At 41.4% G+C, this 18,633-nt stretch overlaps 1 long non-coding RNA gene across 2 annotated transcripts; it reads right to left on the bottom strand.

Annotated features, from left to right (window-relative positions):
- Positions 1 to 377: 377 nt before the first annotated feature.
- On the bottom strand, positions 378 to 16,911 carry LOC137478789 (uncharacterized). 2 transcript variants are annotated; one of them, XR_011001790.1, is made up of 4 exons: positions 16,667 to 16,910; positions 15,235 to 15,312; positions 4,548 to 4,675; positions 378 to 960 (listed from the first exon to the last, which is right to left on the bottom strand). It is a non-coding gene; the product is annotated as an uncharacterized lncRNA (long non-coding RNA). The 2 variants fall into 2 exon arrangements; XR_011001791.1 differs by lacking the exons at positions 378 to 960; positions 4,548 to 4,675 and adding an exon at positions 13,092 to 14,077 and having other exon boundaries at positions 16,667 to 16,911.
- Between the last annotated feature and the right edge of the window lie 1,722 nt (positions 16,912 to 18,633).

Genomic DNA, 18,633 nt, shown 5'->3' with positions numbered 1-18,633 from the left:
TCATTGAAGAGCTTTCTGTTAATCTAACTTGTATTAAATAACCAAAACCAAATGGGGAGCAGTCTCAGACTCTGCACTTGTCACATGACACTGCTGTTTAAAGAGCTTTTTTGGTGACCAACTCGCAGCAAGAGTATTCTGGAGAATCTAATTCATAAATTCTCAATGGTTTTGCTTTGAGATATTTCCCATGTGATTCCTTTTTCTTTATTTCCTGTGCCAGAGGAAGTAGCACAATTTTTGCTTGGGTCAGTCATCTCCACTTCTCCACTGGGTAGTTCTGCTGCTGGTCCCCTCTTTGGTCCCTTCTTTACATTGTATGCCCAAAAAGGTGAATAAAAACTCAAAAAAAAAAAAAAAAACATAACAGGGAATTTCAAGTCATGCCAAGAAAATCTGATATTAAGAGAAGAAGCACCAGGGAGAGAGAGATCAGGAAGAGAGGTCAGGGGCCTCTCTTCCAGCACTGGAGTCAGGGAAAACAGCTAAGCAAAGAAAAACAAGGTGTCCTTATCTTCTGAAAAACACACCTATCCTTCAGCTTCAGAAGATCTTCTGTGGACAAATACCATGAAGGAAAAGAGAGTGGTTTGCATAGGGAGAGGAGTCAATCAAAACAGGATTTTTTAACAACTCTCTCCTCTGTTCCAGTGAAGGCAGAAAACAGCAAATACAAACACACAGGATGTATCCCAGTCGGGGGTAGGGCAGAAAAGCACACAGGATATCAGCTTGTGTGACTGTGATCACAGGGACTCTGTCAATCATTAAGGCAAAGTATCTGGTATTCCTTCCTGCCCAGGTGAGTTCTCACAGGCATTCTGGCAGGTCTTTCCAGATGGATGAGCCCTAAATGGCCACAGGCAAAGGAAACCATCCATGCTGTTAAACTGATGCTGAGATGGAGCAGGATAAGACTGTGAAGGGCTGGCATTTGGAGTGACAACAGCAATCAGGACACTAAAAAAGGAGAAAGCCATCAGTCATCTCTGTTTCCCTCCTAACATCATCTTCCAGGTGGTCCCAAGCTTTAGGCATCTTTATAATTTAAGGGTCACTGGAATGTGGTTTTTTATACTCTCCATCCTTCTGGCAGGGGCTTCACCTGATAACAGCCACAGATAACAGGGGCAAAGAACCTCCAGCTCCTGCCAACACCTGCTCTGCACAGGGAGGTGTCAGAGCTCCAAGCAGGGCTGTCTTTGGGCACTGTCAGCACTTGCAGGGCTGAGCCCTGACACTCTGCTGTCAGCTACAGAAGTTTTAAGTCCTGTGACCACTTCCAGAGTGCTGAACTTTGCTGAATGGGGACATTTATTCTCCAAACTTAACCCAGCATATTCTGACCAGCCAGCAGTCCAGCAGTCCAACAACGTTACACATCTTAAATTATTATAGATCATTTATATGAGGTTTGAAGCTGTCCATAGTCTCCCTCAGGTATTTTGCCAAAATGGTTAATTGAGAAAAAGATTATCTGCAATACCTCCCGACAAAAATGACTGGAAGTTGCCAGTGTTCAATTAATCTGAAAGAAACAAACCACACTGAATTACAGCAAGTGAGGAAGTTAGTTCATGTTTTGAGCTCCTTTTATCTTTATACCTGAGCTGTGGCTTTTTTGTGCTTACAGATGTCTGTCAGCAGTGCTCCAACAGAGGGCCCTGCCTTGAATTTCAATCGAATATTCTGTTTCTTGAGAGAATTTGAAATACATTATTTAAAAATAAATAGCCAAAGAAATATTTAGAACCAGTGCAATTGAAATAAGCTCACATAAATTAAGGATGATGGAGAAACTCATGTTTTAAAAAGGAAGATTTACCACATGTCTTAGAAAATAGGCCTGGAGTTCTTACTCTGCATTTCTCACTCCTCCTGCCTTCCCCAATGTTTCTATGCCCAAGTACCTGCTAGCAGAGTGAAGAGCTTTTCTTTTTTGGGCCTTCTTCAGCTTTGAATTTGGCTCTTAGTCTGCTGGTGAGAATATGAGCATCATAACTCCTACTTAGGACAGAAATTTTAGGAAGTGAAACTATGGGGCTGTTCAATATATTTAAAGCCATTGCACCCAGTTATTTCTCTATCATTTTATCAGACACCAGCATGGAGGGGAAGTGTGAACAGTCTCCATAAGGAGCAGGATGGATGGACACTTCATAACTCTGATTTCCAGCTGAAGTCACAACAGTAAATACACTCGAGTTACTAACATGGTGTTTTCCAGCAGAGCAATAATCCAACTCCTTTAGCATCAGGTGTAGACACAGTTTTCAGTTCTCATCAAGGAAACTGAGGGAAGGATAGAATAAATGGATATTTGCCCTCTGTCACTGTATAAGGTTATAAAAAGAAGTATCAGAGAAGGATGAACAATAAAGCTGTTGAACAACATCAGCAAAGGATGCTCAGTTTAGCAATGTTTCTTACCCTAGAAGCAGCCTGAAATGCTCAAGAGAAATTATCTCATCGATTCATGAGGGATGGACACTATGAGGACAGTGATTAGAGGCCCTTCAGACCTCCTGTCTGTGGCTCCTCTCATTTGCTCCCAGAGCACACATGTCCCTGGGTTCATTGAGGTATCGGCTCCCAGCCCGCCGAGAGGGGTGGTGAACAGCACAGGAGGAGATTACACATCCCCTCCCTCCCAGCCCAGTCCAGAGATGCTATTTTCTTACTCCAGGCAGTCACTGCTCTGGTAGACAGCTGATGGAACCCCAAAAAAATGCTGGATCATGGCTGACATTCTGGCCTTCATTCCTGCAGCACTTCTGGGCAGATCATCAGCCTTATCTTTGAGCTTCCTGCCTCAAGTCACAGCCCTACTGTTATTCCAACACAGTTTTGTATTTAATTTAATTTCCTTGTTTTTGTTTAGCTTTGATAAAGGAAAGGAAATCTTTTCTAATCGGCTCAAAACAAGACCATTGACTCAAGACCAAGTTCAATGAGCTATCAGGGGCAACAGGATACTAATGGCTAATGCAAAAGTCTGAGAAAGAGTCATGGGAACAAAAGCCACTGGAGGGAGAACAACTTGTCCTTTAAATCCATGAAGAGGAAGTGGGATGTGGAGAAAAGTTCTGAGTTGAAAAGCCACTGCAGGAGGGGCTGTGAGAGAGCTTGAGCAAAGAGCCAGGGTGAGCTGAGAGGGAAATCACAATGCAATGAGCTTTGGGAAATCACAATGCAATGAGCTGAGCTTTTTGTGCAGGTATGAAAATGCTTGTATCTGTACATAATTCATACACATGTGATAAATACATAAATACTTGTGATAAGGGGTTTGTTTTTTGGTTTGCTTTTTGTTTGTTTGGTTTTTTTTTGCCAGGCAAGGGTACTGAAAAGGATGACTTACCTACACAATCACAGCACATCAAGGAATTCAACCCAAAGTATTTCTGGAGCTGGAAAATGTCTCCATTGTCTCCCCCAGGATGTAGTCACACATATTCTCAGGACACCAAACAATTACTTAATGTTGGTTTGATTGCACGTCAATGTAGAATAAAAAGGTTTGAGAAATGGAAAATATAACGGGGTCAGTCCTACCAATCTAAGTCAGCATCCAGAGTTTGAATGTGGCAGAGAATCATGAATACCTTCAGACCTGACAAACAGCCACATGACAGAGCCTCATCCACAATGTTTCCAGGAGCTTCAGAGAACTTTGGCTCATATCCCAGAATCCCTGCAATTTTCAGGCTAGCTAAGGACAGAAGTGCTCCTACAAGTGAACTGCATAAAGAGTAAGTCCAAGTCATAAAAATATTGTGCTAGCAGTTGAGAAGGTTAGAATACAAATGCGAGTGAAGAAACAGATAAAGGTCAAACAGTCATATCAGAATTACCCCAGTGTGGTGCATTTACAGCTCTTTATCTCCAGCTGAGACAATTTTTTATGTAAGAATTCACATGAAAACCAAAGCTGCAGCCATCAGAATCCTTCTAATAATCACCAACCACACTTCCAGCCAAATTGCTTCCTTTCACAGTTCTTGGTTCAATAGTTCTAACTCTTTTAGATCTTCCCAAGCACATTTGCCCTCATTTTCTCACCTCCACTGATGTCTAATATTTGGGTCAGGTCTACCTTCTGACCTACTCTATGCAAAATTCCCATTGCACTTTAACTGCATTATATCTGCCATTATAGAAACCCTGTTATGACATCCAGCTTTTAATGCAGTGCTAGTTACTTATTTACTAGCTCTACAGGCCCAAAAATTCCCTGGCTCTTCCCATAGTTTGCTAAGACTGTCAAGGGCATTTTTTTTCCATTAGGGCTTTTTTTTTCTCCATTGTTACTAATTCACATTAAGGGCCCTTGGTCATGCTCAGTCATGCTGCCTCTTTGATCAGCACCCAGGTCAAATACCATGAGAACAGCCTGTCAAGAAATGTTTGGCTGTTCTGTCTCCCATCATCCTAAATGCTGGCTCTGCCAATACATTGGCCAGGGATTTCATTACCTTTACTATAATAGGTTCTTTACAGACTTCAAGCTCATCTTTATTAAATCTTCTCCACACATTTTCCCCTACATTCGCCAAAAACATTTCCCAGGGCTTTGTTCAAGTTATTTAGTGACCATTCTTCCATCTAAGTAGAGATCCAACAACTTGAAGCTCTGCAGCTTGGTCTCTCTCACTCTTTTGGACCTAAATGTTACCTGCAGAAAAAGTAACATCATTGTCACTCTTAACAAGCCTTATTTTCCTCTGAGGTGTTCAAACCCTTTAACATCAACATAATCTAGAGTATTTACGGACTCCCAGAAAAGCATTCCCAAGATGATCTTAAGCTAACAACTGGGCTTTATTTCCTTCAAATTTAAGCACTCTTTGGAGTTTGTTTTTTTATTTGCAGTACCTTCTGGTCTACAACTCTCTTCTGAGCTGTATTTCTTTTCTCTCATGACAGTTAACTCACCACAATGGTAAAAAAGGAAATGTAAACCATTCAAATTCACACCATTCTGAGAATTTCACAATGAGTGTATTAATCCCACCCAGTCATATGAAAAGTTACAGGAATAATACTTAAGCATCTCTCTGACTTAACCCTTTACTGAGGTCAAACAGAGCAGAACGTACAACGTTTGCCATTACGATCAATTCGTATTTGCACCTTTCTAATTAGTTTTTCAAGCTGTACCAGACCCTTTTTCTGCTGGAAGTCAATTTGTGACACATGCACAAGATTTATTATACCTCCTTAAAAGCTAGAGAGCAAACATATACTCAGATAAATAAATAAATAAATAAATAAGTATATTTTAAAAATATATATATCCTGATCACATTCCTATTCTCTCCTGAGCTCTTAATGGATGAAGTCTCTCCTCTCTGTGAACAAAACCAGGTTTTTTTATAAAGCAGTTTGGACATATTAGGCTGTACAAAGAAGGGAAAATACTGCAACATTTCTTCCATTCTGGTTTCTCCCTTCTAGAGAATTGGGCATATTCACTCGGAATTTATTCAAGCTTCCAAACCAAATCAGTTTCAAAAGCCTTTGAGTCTGTGTAAGACCTCCTGTTTTCAATAATGCAGCAGGAACACTATCAGCCCCTGGTGCTTTATTGGTCCTGAGAATTGTAATTGTCTCTCAAAGCTCCTCAAAATGTGGTATTTCTACAAAACAGCTGAGCTCTCTGGATTACAGCCAGTGTCTCTTTTTTCCACCTCACTATTGAAGAGATCACAGTATTTTCTCCATTTCTTTAAAGTTACACTGTAATTTCCACTTTCATCCTTAGTCCTGCTCACTCATTTCTCCACACATGGATACTCTTGTAAAGTGCATTCACATTATTAATCCCTCTCTTCTCCCCTGTCATCTCTATTGTGTTTTATTATCTGATGTGTCATTTAACTCGTGCTCCACTTGTATTGTAATCCTCAGCATAAGGTGCCTTATTCTGAGACAAAAGTCTCTGCAACAGCCCTCTCAGCCTCTATACACAAAGTTTCAGCTGCAAGTTCCCTTTCTGTGTTTCAAAAAAAATCTCTCATTCACTATCAAACCTGATCTCAGCTAAGATCAGCAACATCTGGGGTTTCTGGATATGTCAATTATTTTGTCTTGTCTGATTGGCTCATGAATTTTGTTGTATTGTTTGCTTCTGATGCCATACACTGAGCAACGGTCTCAAGACCATTTGGATATCACCTTGTCCTTTGAGTAAATAAAAGTGTCAGACTGACTGACAACAGCTCCATCTAATCTTACAAATGTTCTACTTCTCTTCGCAACTGTTAGATATTGCAGAACTAACTCATCTCTAGCATTTAACAACATCGGAAGATCATACTGAATTCTTTCAAATTCCACATAGGATGCAGTTTTCCTTTCATCAGAAGGCAACTGTTTCTGATGTAAGTCCATACAAACCATTATGAACAAAACAAACTCGGTTATCCTTCTACTCTGGAGAAAAAAAAAACATTCACTGATTCACCGATAGCTTCAAAACCAAGAACTTCTGAATCCTGTCCCTCATGACAAAAACTTTACCCATTTCAGGCCTTTGAGTCTTTTCAACTCAGTAAATTTCTGAAGAGAATTTTGTACTCTGGCTTTTTGCAATGTCAGGATGCTGTGGAGGTCCAGTCCTTTGTCTTAACACTTCTTTCCTGTATTGTAAGAATAAGTTGGAGGTACTAATTTTTCAAACAATCGAAGCAATGTGGGAGACTTACCCATTTCATATAATTTGGAGGCTTTCTGGCCACATCAGCTCAGAAATCCCATGCTTCCAAATCCCTGTCCTCTCCCTGAGCTCCTCTATCTGTTGAGCTTGCTGGGGATTTGTTTGTTTGAAGGTTTTTTCCAGTGTTTAACTGAGCTTCATTTGTCCTTTGTCCTACACAATGACTGACTTAAGAAACACTTCTAGCCCCATCTCTCCTACCAACATTGTTCTTGCAGTCACAGAAGCACCTTCCAGAACATCACAGATATGCAATGCATCTTCAAGGATTTTGGTGCCAAGTATTTGTGAAAGCCAACCTGGATGTAGTCTGAGATGCAAAGTGTTTGAGCCAAGGTTCACAAAATGTTTGAGCGTGAAATAATCCGGAGCAACAAAGCGAAGACCTTGATCCAAAGATAATATTCACATCGTTCTCCTTGGATGCCAGAAATACATGAAGATTCCTTCATTTTCCTTTAGTGGAAAACGCACAGGTCTGCATGAGTATCCCACAAGGAAGAGAGGGGATGTTTCAGAACACTTTATACGTTTATTTATTTTATACATTTATATATTATATACATATATATGGGTTTAGAAACGCCACTACAATGAACAACGAGGGCATGCCTATACCATTGTGCTCAGCTGAGTGCAAGCAGGCCAGTTCATTTCAGTGTCATAATAGATCCTTTAATGTTCATTGCTGAAGTTGCTGTTTCTGTTTCACAGGACAAATTCCTACAGTTTCAGAGACAGGAGTTTAATCCTAGCATTGAGAAGCTGAAAACATTAGTTTTCAACCTGCCCATTTTCTTAGTACGATCATATTTTGACCAATGAAAAACATATGAAGTCCTACAGTTTGTTTCCTTTTCTTTATAAGATTATTATTTTTTTGCTGTCCTGGTGCTTCAAATGAGACAACTTCTGTGAATCTTGTTTGGAAAGAGACACCATGTGCTTACACATCCCAGGAGTCCAAATTGTTCTGATGCTACACTTAAGGTTCTTCATTGAAAACAGCTGAACACAAAAGCAAAGGATTAACATCTTTGTTCCTTAATTATTTGATCAATATCTATGTATAGCTGAGATTATTTAAGTGGAGAAAAGGAAATAACTTTTTTAAATTATAAAAATGCTTTTAGGACTAAATTCATGTAAGCAGAGATGCTCACGAACTAGTTTGAATCACTTTTGTTTATAGTTGGTGCCACATCTTATTTCTTGAGTTTTGGGAAAGCAGCACTTACTGCAAGAGGACAGTGCACTCAAAATGTTCAAAACATTTTTAAAATACAGCTCTCTGAGTTCCTTATGCTGAGGAAAAACTCGAGAACAGGGATTTTCAATTGTGTATTTCACCTAAAAAAGACTGGGCAAGACCCCTTGAATACTTCCTCTCTTTTCATCAAGATATGAAGCAGGATTATTATCTGACCTATTAGTACAAAAACAATAGAAAGGGAGCAATTCCTTGCTCTCCTCCAAAAAGGCAGCCTGGGATCCCAGCAGAGCCAAGGGGTAACTCACGGTGATCTCATCGGCTGAGCTGTGCTGACACTTTCCCTGCCAAGAGCAATTCTCTGCAAAGGGACTTCCTGCACAGATAAGGGTGGAGAAGCCCTCTGAGGATGTTGTTATTCCAAAGACTCGCTGGTGAAACACATGGATTTTGAACAACTCCTGGAGAGCAGCTCAAGAGAAGGAGGCAACTGCAGAGAGAGCGCTTCAGGATCAGCACCTCGAGCTTTTGTTCAGAGCCCACACAACAAATTCCCATTTTCTCCCTTCTCTGGGAATTTTTTCCCTTGCAAAACCATTTCTCTGGAACATGATGAGAGCTCCTATGAATAGTCTTGGGCAAGATAGGCCATGACGAAATAATTATTGAGTTTATAGTGTTGGTACAATCTTTACTATATATTTTTAAGGCTGCAAGAGCAAGGCTGTATAATGAAAAGTTGACTTATAAAAGTGTCATTCACAGTTGTGATTAATGCTAAGTCCTTGACAAAGACAGAGCTGAAATTCTGTGGATGCTTTGTACCTACAACCAGTAGTTTTCTTTAAAAGTTGTTTTTGTTTAGAAGAGTAGTCAGGACCAAAAGGGAGGCTGAGAAAAGTTGAAGTAATGGCTTGATTAGAGAAGTGTTTTTTCTTCTAGAAAGATCCTGAACAACATTTTCATAAAGAATTGTAGTGTCTATTAAAAGTTTAACAGGACTTTAGACAGCAATTACAATGCCTATACAATTACAATGCCTACACAATTTGCAATTACAAATGCCTATAAAGGTTCACTATCTGCCTACATTTGAGGGATTCTGGGACACTTCTTGCTCTTTTCAAGTTTTCAACCCCAAGCTTGCTAAGGATGGCTTTGTCCTTCCCAAAGCCCTTTCTCTGTTAAGCCAGCCAGCCTCCATTTGCTTCTGCAAGCCTCATTTTCTTATTAGAAATGATGTTTTTATTACTCTTCTATCACACTGAGCAGTGGGGGATATTCCTTCTCCAGCAGCTGGAGTGCAAGGCCTCTTGCCCTGTGGGGATTTGGCAAACCAGTTGCAAACTCAGTGGAGCAGGGAGTGAGATATGCAGAGAGGATGTCTTGACTGTAATAGCACACAGATCGCTCCATTCCTGCAGAACTAAAACCAGGCCACTGTTTTGCTTTTTAAGAGACAATAGGCCTCTTTCTCCCCTCCTCCCAAACAGGCCAGGCACAATAGCTACAAAATGAAAACCTTTTGTGAGTGCATATTATTTGGTTTCAAGCTGCCTGGAGTATAATGATGATTTTTTCAGCTCCCTGCAGCAGCTGCCAGCATTTCTGTGCAAAGAGATGGGAGTACTGAATATCTTTGTGTTTGTTATTTGCTTCTTTTTTTTTTTTTTTTTAACTTTCAAAAGGCTGTTTAGGAAATTGCTGCCAGCCCTCCTGGTAACCCCAATGCATTTTCCTTATGGAAGGAAGTTCAGCAAGGAAAAGCCACCACTTAGATTTAGAGAACACTGACCTATTCTGTGCTACAACAGAAACTTGCAAAGCCTGGGGAGAACTCTGGAGAGTTCTGGAAAGTGGAAAAAAAAGCCTCTCAGAAACAATAGAAAGACTCTTCTCAGACTCATAGAAGTTATTCAGAAGAGAGTAAAACTCACAATCGATTTGTCTTCCTCTCATCCTTTTCCCCCATCTCACTCCTTTTCTGGACTTTCCTGGAACTCACCTTTTATGTATTCCTTGGCTGGGGTTATCACCAAGTGTGAGTAAGCACTAATGCAGCTCCAGGTATCTGGCTACATAAGTGGTTCTGCAAGGTTTAAATTAATTTTTGGGGGTAAGGGGAAGAGTGTCAGTCCTCTTTTGACATCTTCGGTAAGGAAAAACTAAAACGCAGTGATTTTCTTCTGCTGTTGTTTATTTCTGCTTGGTTTTGTTGGTTTTTTTTTTTTTGTTTTTTTGTTTTTTTTTTCCATTGTACCACACTTTTATAGAGATTTTTCTAATAACTGAATCACTTCACTCCCAGACAGAAGAGAGCAGAGCAGGAACCTCACTGGCTCACTTTTCTGCCATGCCAGTTGTGATTTTGGTTTCTGGTACATGAATCCTTTGTCAAAGACTAGACATCTGCCATACGGGTTGCTGACCACTGAACCCAAGGGCTGCCACTCAACCATATCTGCAAAGGCTGAATAGGAATCCCTCTGTATTCAATACTTTTGAATAAATTATCTCACTTGACTACACAAAAAAAAGGTTACAGCAAAACTAATGCCATACTTACAACATGGAATAAAGATCGGAATCCTGCCTTGAGGTGAGACTCACCCAGGCTGATGATGGAGTGCACCTCTAGAAAACACACAGCTGCTCTTTTTGGCACTAAAACTTATGGATTGTCCTGCAAATATGGTTTATAAACCTGTTGCCTCAATTTGGTGTATGAAAGTGAAGCAGAACTGGCTCATTCTGGGGAAAGGAAGAGGACGCTTGCAAAGGAGTTTTAGTTGTAGGTTTGTCCTGCTTGGAGAGGAAAAAGGAGAGAATGCAAACCCAGAGTGTTGCAATGCCCCATCTTTCACAGATTTGAGTGTGTTCTGCCTCAGGGCACTGCAGTCAAACTCTCTCAACCTTGTCAGGTGCCAGGCTGTGGTGGATTTTAGCTCGAGCCTATCCCCAGCAGCCATTCTCAGTGTTGGCAAGCAAGGGAGAAGGGCTGCCACTATTCACTGTCACAGCCTCAGCCAGGGGCCTCCTGCCTTGTGATTGCTGATTTCAGTTCATTTCTCTGATTTACAGTTTCCTGATTTGCAGGTTGTTAAAATACTTGTAAAAAACACTGGTCTGGAAAATGTTCCTGGATAATTACGTTGATGACTAAAAATCAGGCTGAAAGGGTTTTAATTCATAGCAGCTTATACAATAAGAGAGATTTAGGGAGAACTTTTATTCCCAACTCATATTTTCAATCTTTCATTCATGTTCATATCCTGTACTACAGACCCCAAAGCGAGTTTATATGGCCAAACTCTCATTCTACAGTCAGGAACCATTTCATTCTCTGGAATAGCTCTTTTTCTATCTGAAGGTTAGCACTGTGTTTATGTCCTAGAGGGCTTGTGAGGAATGAGAGTATTTTCCCCTTTGGAAGGGGATTGTGGGAATTGAAAGGTTGGTGTTTAAATAGGGTATCTAAGCACCAGTGAGACACTGAGGGAGAGAGGTGCCCCATTTAATTCTGTAAATAAAGGTCATCACTGAGGCTGTGCTCAGGGATTTGTGCAGTGCAGCCTGACACATCCTGGATCTGCAGATGTGCAAGACACAGCCAAGACTACTTTGAGTTTTACCTTTGGTGTTGAGAGGAGAGAGATCTGTTGCCATTACTGTTTAGACCTGCAATGGTGTCATCTCAAGTTTCTTATTTAATCAATCCCAGCTGTGTTAAATTCTTCCTGCAGCAGAGCTGGAAGTTGGAATTAACCATCAAACCTCCCAAAACTTATGACTGATTGGCTCTATTGTAAGGTCTGGTTAGGACCATTCTGACATGTCTTCTGCTGGAAAATGTCTTTGTTAAAACTCTTCAGAAATGCATCTGTTACTTGATACCAAGACAACTCAGAATATCCTGAGTGAGGCCTGGCCAGGATGGAAGATGGGCTTTAAAACATCCCAGGGGAATAAGTTCAGGCTATTTTGAGCTGTTTCTGGTTTTGTAATGACTCCCAGCAGGGGAAAAGCTCGAGATTCACTTTTTTTTGCCAATGAGATAAACATTCTCTGCTCAACTCCATTTGCAGGTCTTACATTGTTTAAAGGCCTCAAAGAAGTTGACACCAGAACATGACTACATTCAAAGAAGCTTCTTAGGAGGGATGGAGCAGTTTCTGCATGAAGGGAATGTGGATTACAGAAGTTTGCCCATGAGGTGCAGTAACAAACATCTCCATGCAGCTTTGCAGGCCAAGGCTGTTCCTGAGCATCCATCAAGTACACAAGGTGCCAGAGGCTCAGGTGGAGTTCACACATTTGGACAGAAACAGGACTTCTCGAAACCTTGCTAGCACAGAATTCCTAAAAGTTTGGAACTTGCTTAGCAACTTAATGTATTAACAGAAGCATTAAAAAAAAAAAAAAAAAAAAAAAGGGCCTTGTTTAGTCAGTGCAGGTGCCTGGTCTGCCAAGAGGCAGCTCTGAGGAAGGCAAGCTGATTTCAGCTGAAACCAATTACCTTGATGAGTGAAGCAAGGAGAGCTGTGGAAAAAACACTGTCTCCTGGTGTATTGGAAAGTTAGGTGTGCCCAACATCTGCTTTTGTCAGGACACAGCTAAATGACATGACCTTCTATGACTTGCCAGACTCTTCTCTGTAGGAGGGAGCATCCTCCTTGTCCTGCTCTCAGGAAACGTTTGTCAGGCAATATTTGCTTTGTTCCATCCTTCTACATCTCATCACACCTCCTTGTGCACAAGAAGGACCTGCTAGAACACTGTGTTAGCCATCAGCTTGGAAAATGGCACATTGAAGGAATGTCCTTTGGCACTGTATTCCATCACTGAGCAAAACATCTCATCTACTAGAGGAGTTGATAAAGCAAAGAAACAACATCTTGATCAAAAGTTTTCATTGAATTTTGGAATGTAAGACAGTCGAATGGTGGAAGGTGACCTAGGTCTGAGAACGGAGAAAGGATGTTTTAGGAGCTGGCATGTCATGGCTTCATGATTATTATGGCTGCAGAATGGAAGAGAGGAGCAACAGCTTACCATTAACTCAAGGTGAATTTGCAAACTAGATGCACATATTTCCAAGGGACAGGCACGTAACATGTGATTTTTTGCTGTGCCAAATGAGCTGATCTGCTCACTCTGAGATCAGCAAATTCTGCCCTCTCCTTTAGCAACTTCCACAGCAGCAAGCAGTTTAACTTGCAATTATCTCCTTGTGTCACTTTAATTTACAGTTACCTCCTTGTGTGAAAGGGTGAGAATATGAAACCAGTCAGTTTTAGGATGGAGGTGAGGGTCTTGCCAGTGAAGAAGAGAAGTCTACCACAACTTTTGCCACTAATATCCCTTAAGGGAGCCCTTAAGGAACTCCCAAGGATACAGCACAGATGGAGGTAGAGAGTTTTTAAAAGCCATTTCCACTTAGTTAATAATGTGTATGAATATTGGATTTTATTATTTCCTCTTTGATTTTACGACTATTGCAGACTATTCAAAAAGCAAACTGAAAAAGCCATTTATTTCCTGGGTTTGTTTTGGTTTTTAAACCTGTTACACTTTAAAGCATCATGAAGAGTTCCAGATCATACTCATAACAACAAGAATGCTTAATGGATTAAAAGAACTTGACTGCAAGTCTGAACACCACTATAAATGGAGGAGTGGGAGTCCATGTGGAGCTGTAAGGTTCAAGAACTCAGTGAAATTTTGCTGAAGCTCCTGACTGAAGTACCTCAAGGGACTGCCAGCTTTGCTACGGCTGCCTGACCTCTCCAAATGACCTTCCATAACTGGGCTGATGACCTCCTGATAAAAAGATATCAGGATAATATCTTCCTGATACTTTGGGTCTTGCTAGAAAACAGATGATCTTGGAGTACCTGACAGTCTCACTTTGACCACTGGCAGGAAATAGATATTGGAGAACACAGAAATAAGAAACCTTTTTTTTTTAAATGCACCTGATCATTCTCAAGCCATGATTCTGGGGACTAAGATTTGGGCAAGGATCCAAACTGCCTCTTCCTCATTAAATCCATTCTCCTGTTCCCACATGCACATTAAGGTGAGCATTAAGTCTGATGTTTCAGTTTTAAATCTCAATTCCCTTGCTTAGGTCCTGAGCCAAACATTTCCTGGGGGAGAGGCTTGCACAGAGGATGAGAATCTTTCTTCCAGGGCACTTGTTTCCACTAAATGTGTGATTAAATTACAGATCATGCTGAGTGGTTCTGGCTGTTTTGTCCAAGATACCAGCTAATTAAGCTGCAACATGTCCCCACCTTGACCAAGTATATGTTTTTTTTACAGCAATTTTCACTAAATACTGCCAAAGTGCAGGTGACACCATGACCTAAAACTAATGCCTACATCACCTGCATTTCAAACAGCCATTTCTTCAGGTCACAGACTAGGTCTAGTTAAGTCACCATTTTTCTTCCCTGGCGGCTCTCTGGTTTAATTTAAACCAAAGGGTTTAAGATCAAAATTTACTATAGATATTTAAGCACTTTTTTCCCCTGCCATGCTCCTCCAAACAACCCTATTGAGCTTTTCTACACAGAGGCAACTGCATTTGACTTTTTACATGATGTTTGACAATTTAAAATGCACCTTTTGTGCTGATTTTCCAGTACAGTGGCTGCTAAGCCAGCTTTTTGTGACTTCAAGCATCATCTTTTCAATGAAAGAAAAAAAAAAAAAAAGACAGTTAAGTACACAAATCATAGTAACTTCACTTAATTGTAATTTGAGTAACTGTGAAACTGCCAGTCAAACAGATTGCACCTGTTTAAGGTTAGCAAAAATTCTTTGAAAAGGCTATTCTTAAAACATGATGCTTCTGGACCTGAAAGAAGTGTTAATCCATAGGTTTTCACATCTCTGCCACTGACCACTTCAATATGAACTGAACACGCAATCCAAACAAGGATTAGATTTGCCAGTCAGGTAGTGGCAGTAAAATTCTGAAGTAAAAAGTGCTTCCAATGTGTCAGGCCACTCCTGCAATGGGAATTCTGCATAAATCATGGCAGTGCTCTTTGTCAAATGTTCTGTAGGAATAAAGGCCAAACTAAGTAGTAATTGACTTAAATAAGGCTACTGGCTTGCTTCAAATTATTCCAAATTAAGTCATTTTTGAACTTAAAACCTTTGGCTTAAAATGAACCAGAGAGCCATCAGGGAAGAAAAACCTGAGTGCCATGAAAAGTAAGCTCTGAGTTCATGGATATGATTCATTTTCCCCTTTTCCTTTCCATCCATTCAGGGGCCAGCCAAATGCATTTCTTACCTGGCCTCTCTTTATCCTGAAACTTGGAGTAATGGGAGGAACAGAGGAGCTGATGTGGCAGGATGTTTGTAGAAGGTTCTGCTGTGAATGTCCTGTGAAAATATATACATATATATATTTTATATATATATATACATAATATTATATATATTTATACAGGTATAGTGTAGTGATAGAGAACCTGGGCCTAAACTATATGTCTGGGTGGTATTAATGTGGGATTTGCGCAAAATCACATCTCTCCTTTCTTCTAAGCTGGGGATGGAGAGCTCCCTCACACACACATCCACACAACCCTCTCAGGGTATGGCACGAACATCTAAAGCCCCCATGATTGCAATTTTTGTTGTTGATGCTCACTTTCATCACATCCAATATTTGCTCTGAGCTGACTGCTTCTGAGAATGTCACTCTTCACAACGTGCATGGATATTAATCTTCCAAAGTGGAATTTAAAGAGCAGAGTGGACCCTTCAGGCTAACACAGGGGAGGTGATGCCCTGTCTGTTTTTAATTAGAGCCAGCTTGTTTAATGAGGTAATGTTCTGTTGTGCTGGGTTATCTCCTGGAAGACAGGGCAGCAGGCAAGCTGCTGGGGAGGGACACTTGAAAAACATCACAGGCAGGCTGTTTAATGTTAGCACTATCATTCATCACCCGGGCTCTTTGGAGAGCCTGACAGATGGAGCACGTCCTGTGGGGACTCCATCAGCCTCTGGCGTGCTGCTTAATGCAATTTAGCCAGATGTATCAAAGCAGCAGGCGAGACCCTGCTATTTGGACAGCATTTACAGCATCCTGGGCAAATAGTCAGGAAATGTTCAATAATGTGCCTTGCACAAGTGTGGCAAGAAGCAGATTCTTGGAGTGACGGGTTGCCAAGAGAAATCCTGGCAGTGCCTCACTCCAGCTTTTAGTCACATGCTGGTTTTGTTGTTATTGTTTGAGGGCTTATTTTTGTAAGGGCTCTCTCAGTCTGAGGTTTCCAAAGGCCGGATTTAAGGTGTCTTGAACACGCCCATCTGGTTCCTGATCAAGAGGATGAATGTGAACAGCAGGATCCCTGGAGCACTGGTGGATCTGGGCACGGGGCCTGCTGGAGGGCTGGGGCGCCTTCCCAGCACTCAGAGCAGGGCAGAGCTGGGTTCTGCAGCAGCCCAAACACTCTGCTCCCCATGCAAAAAGGGATCAGGGGTGTTTGGGCAATCACAGAGCAAATACCAGTACAGACAGGGAATTTAGTGGGGCCTCTGGCTACATCTCCAGGCTACAGAATCCAGTCTGGTGTGCTGACAGCATCTGTTTTGGAATCTAAGTGGGGTTCTGCAGAGTATAGTTCAAGTACACCTAACTGTTTAACACTGAAATAATACTAACTCCCAAATTTTGCCATATGGACCTCTTCCCAAAAAACTTGAGTATACCCACAGACCTGTCTTTGGTTGTCAGTGTGGAATATTGTGTCTGTAAGATCTCTCCATCAGCTACACAGTTGGAGGATTGCTCCCTCAGGAGAGCGGAGCCTGTAATAGGGACAGCAGATACTCTGGGGAAAATAGGTTTCTGCTCTTTCTGCTCCATGTCCTGCTGCCCGGGTAGGTGGCCACTGCCACCAGCTGCCAGAGAAACCCTTGCCATGATTCCTGTGGGTGCTGAAAGCAAATGGGGTTTGTGGCACTGGTGTTTTGCTATTTAAGTCTACAGCTTCTTTGCCAGCAAAGGAAGAAAAGAGCATGGTTAATGCACTGCCCCACAGGCTGCTGGCAGAAGATGTTTGACTTCTAGAGGGGGAAAAGTTCCAGTGGGCCTGGAAAAAGAATAGTTGTGATGTGTATTTTCAGCCTGAAAGCCAAAGCCTCATTAAATTCCCAATGTAGAAGCAAATATGTCCCTTGCACCAATTATTATTATTATTATTATTATTATTATTATTATTATTATTATTATTATTGCTCTACCCAAAACCACTTTTCTGAGGAGACCTCCCCCACTTCTCCCAGGAGCCAGAGCTGCAGCTGGGGTGAGGGACAGACATACAACCCAGACACCTCCCCATGTGCTGTGGTGTCAGCTTCACCTGTGAATTCAGCTTTGGCTCAGGGCTGGTGCATAAAGATGTGAAATCCATCTGGGCCTTGCAGTCTTGGAAAGCTCTTTGATGGTGTTTCCAGCAACAGAAATGTAGCATGTGCAGAGCCTTGCATCCTGTTGCTAATAAGTCTGCTTTTACACCACTCTGCTACATTTATTAACTTTCATTTACATATTTTTCCAATAATCTTTTAAACAAGTGACTAGATGACCATAAATCCTGGAGAGTGAGGAGTGCAGGGTATGTTGGATGAACAAGTGCTTGGGGCTCAGTTTAACCCTTCAGTCCCCACTAGAAAAGCCAGAGCCAGAGCAACAGTGTCCTGCCATGTGCCCAGAAGAGAAGGTTGGCAGGGAAGGGTAAATTCTTCAAAAGGAACAGAATTTCTTCTTGTGCTGTCCCAAAGAAAATACAAAATTTGGTGCTGCTGCCAAGCCCCAAAATGCAAATGAATGCAGAATGGGGAATTTGAAATGTTTTGTTAGCAAGTCCACACCGTGGTTCTGCATTGATGTTCAGCTGTTGATGAAATCCCATCCTGGATTTAGCAACCAGGTTCACTAAACCAAAAGGCCTTCCCTATTTGATGATATATGATGAGGCAGAGGAAATCTGGTACAGCTTTTTAAGGCAAGACAGAATAGGGACAGCTGAGTGGAGCGTGTCAAACAACTATCCAGAGCCACAGACTCCTATGATAAAATAGGGGATTATTGGGGTGGGAGGGTACCAACCCTGAAATTTTCTACTACCCCTGGAATTCAGCTTCCTCACTGAGAGAATCGGTGACAGCTTGAAAGACTGTCCAATATATATTATTATTTTTTATACATACATACACATAGTTGCTTCCAATTACCCAGGAATAACTGTTTCCTCTACTGAGCCAGCTGCATAGATGGTTGAACAATCTGTCTGTTCAAACACACTTCAGTCAACTTTCTCTAGCTGATTTGGCAAGAATTTTTCTTCCTACAACTGGATCTCCTCCAGTAACAACTTAGACAGCCTTTTGACTTTGGGTCATGGCTGCAGGACACTGAATCCTTTCATTTGTCTCTCTGCAAGTAATGATGGGAAAGCCAAAGCACTGCCATGGCCCTGGCTGAGAAAGTTTAATTCTTTGTGCCACACATCCAGGTGTCAGCTGATTTTACACCACAAAGCAGGATGGGTTATCTCAAAAACTGGGATTTGGACTGGCACTCAGAGGTTCAAGCCCTGACACATGTCCTGGGTAATCACCCATTTTCGGATCTGCATGTATGGAAGTAACTTCTCACCCCAAAAGGCTTCTGTAAGGGATG

Source organism: Anomalospiza imberbis, chromosome 9 (genome assembly GCF_031753505.1).
Source record: "Anomalospiza imberbis isolate Cuckoo-Finch-1a 21T00152 chromosome 9, ASM3175350v1, whole genome shotgun sequence".
In the NCBI taxonomy this organism is placed as follows: domain Eukaryota; kingdom Metazoa; phylum Chordata; class Aves; order Passeriformes; family Viduidae; genus Anomalospiza; species Anomalospiza imberbis.
This window is presented reverse-complemented; position numbering and strand designations above follow the sequence as displayed.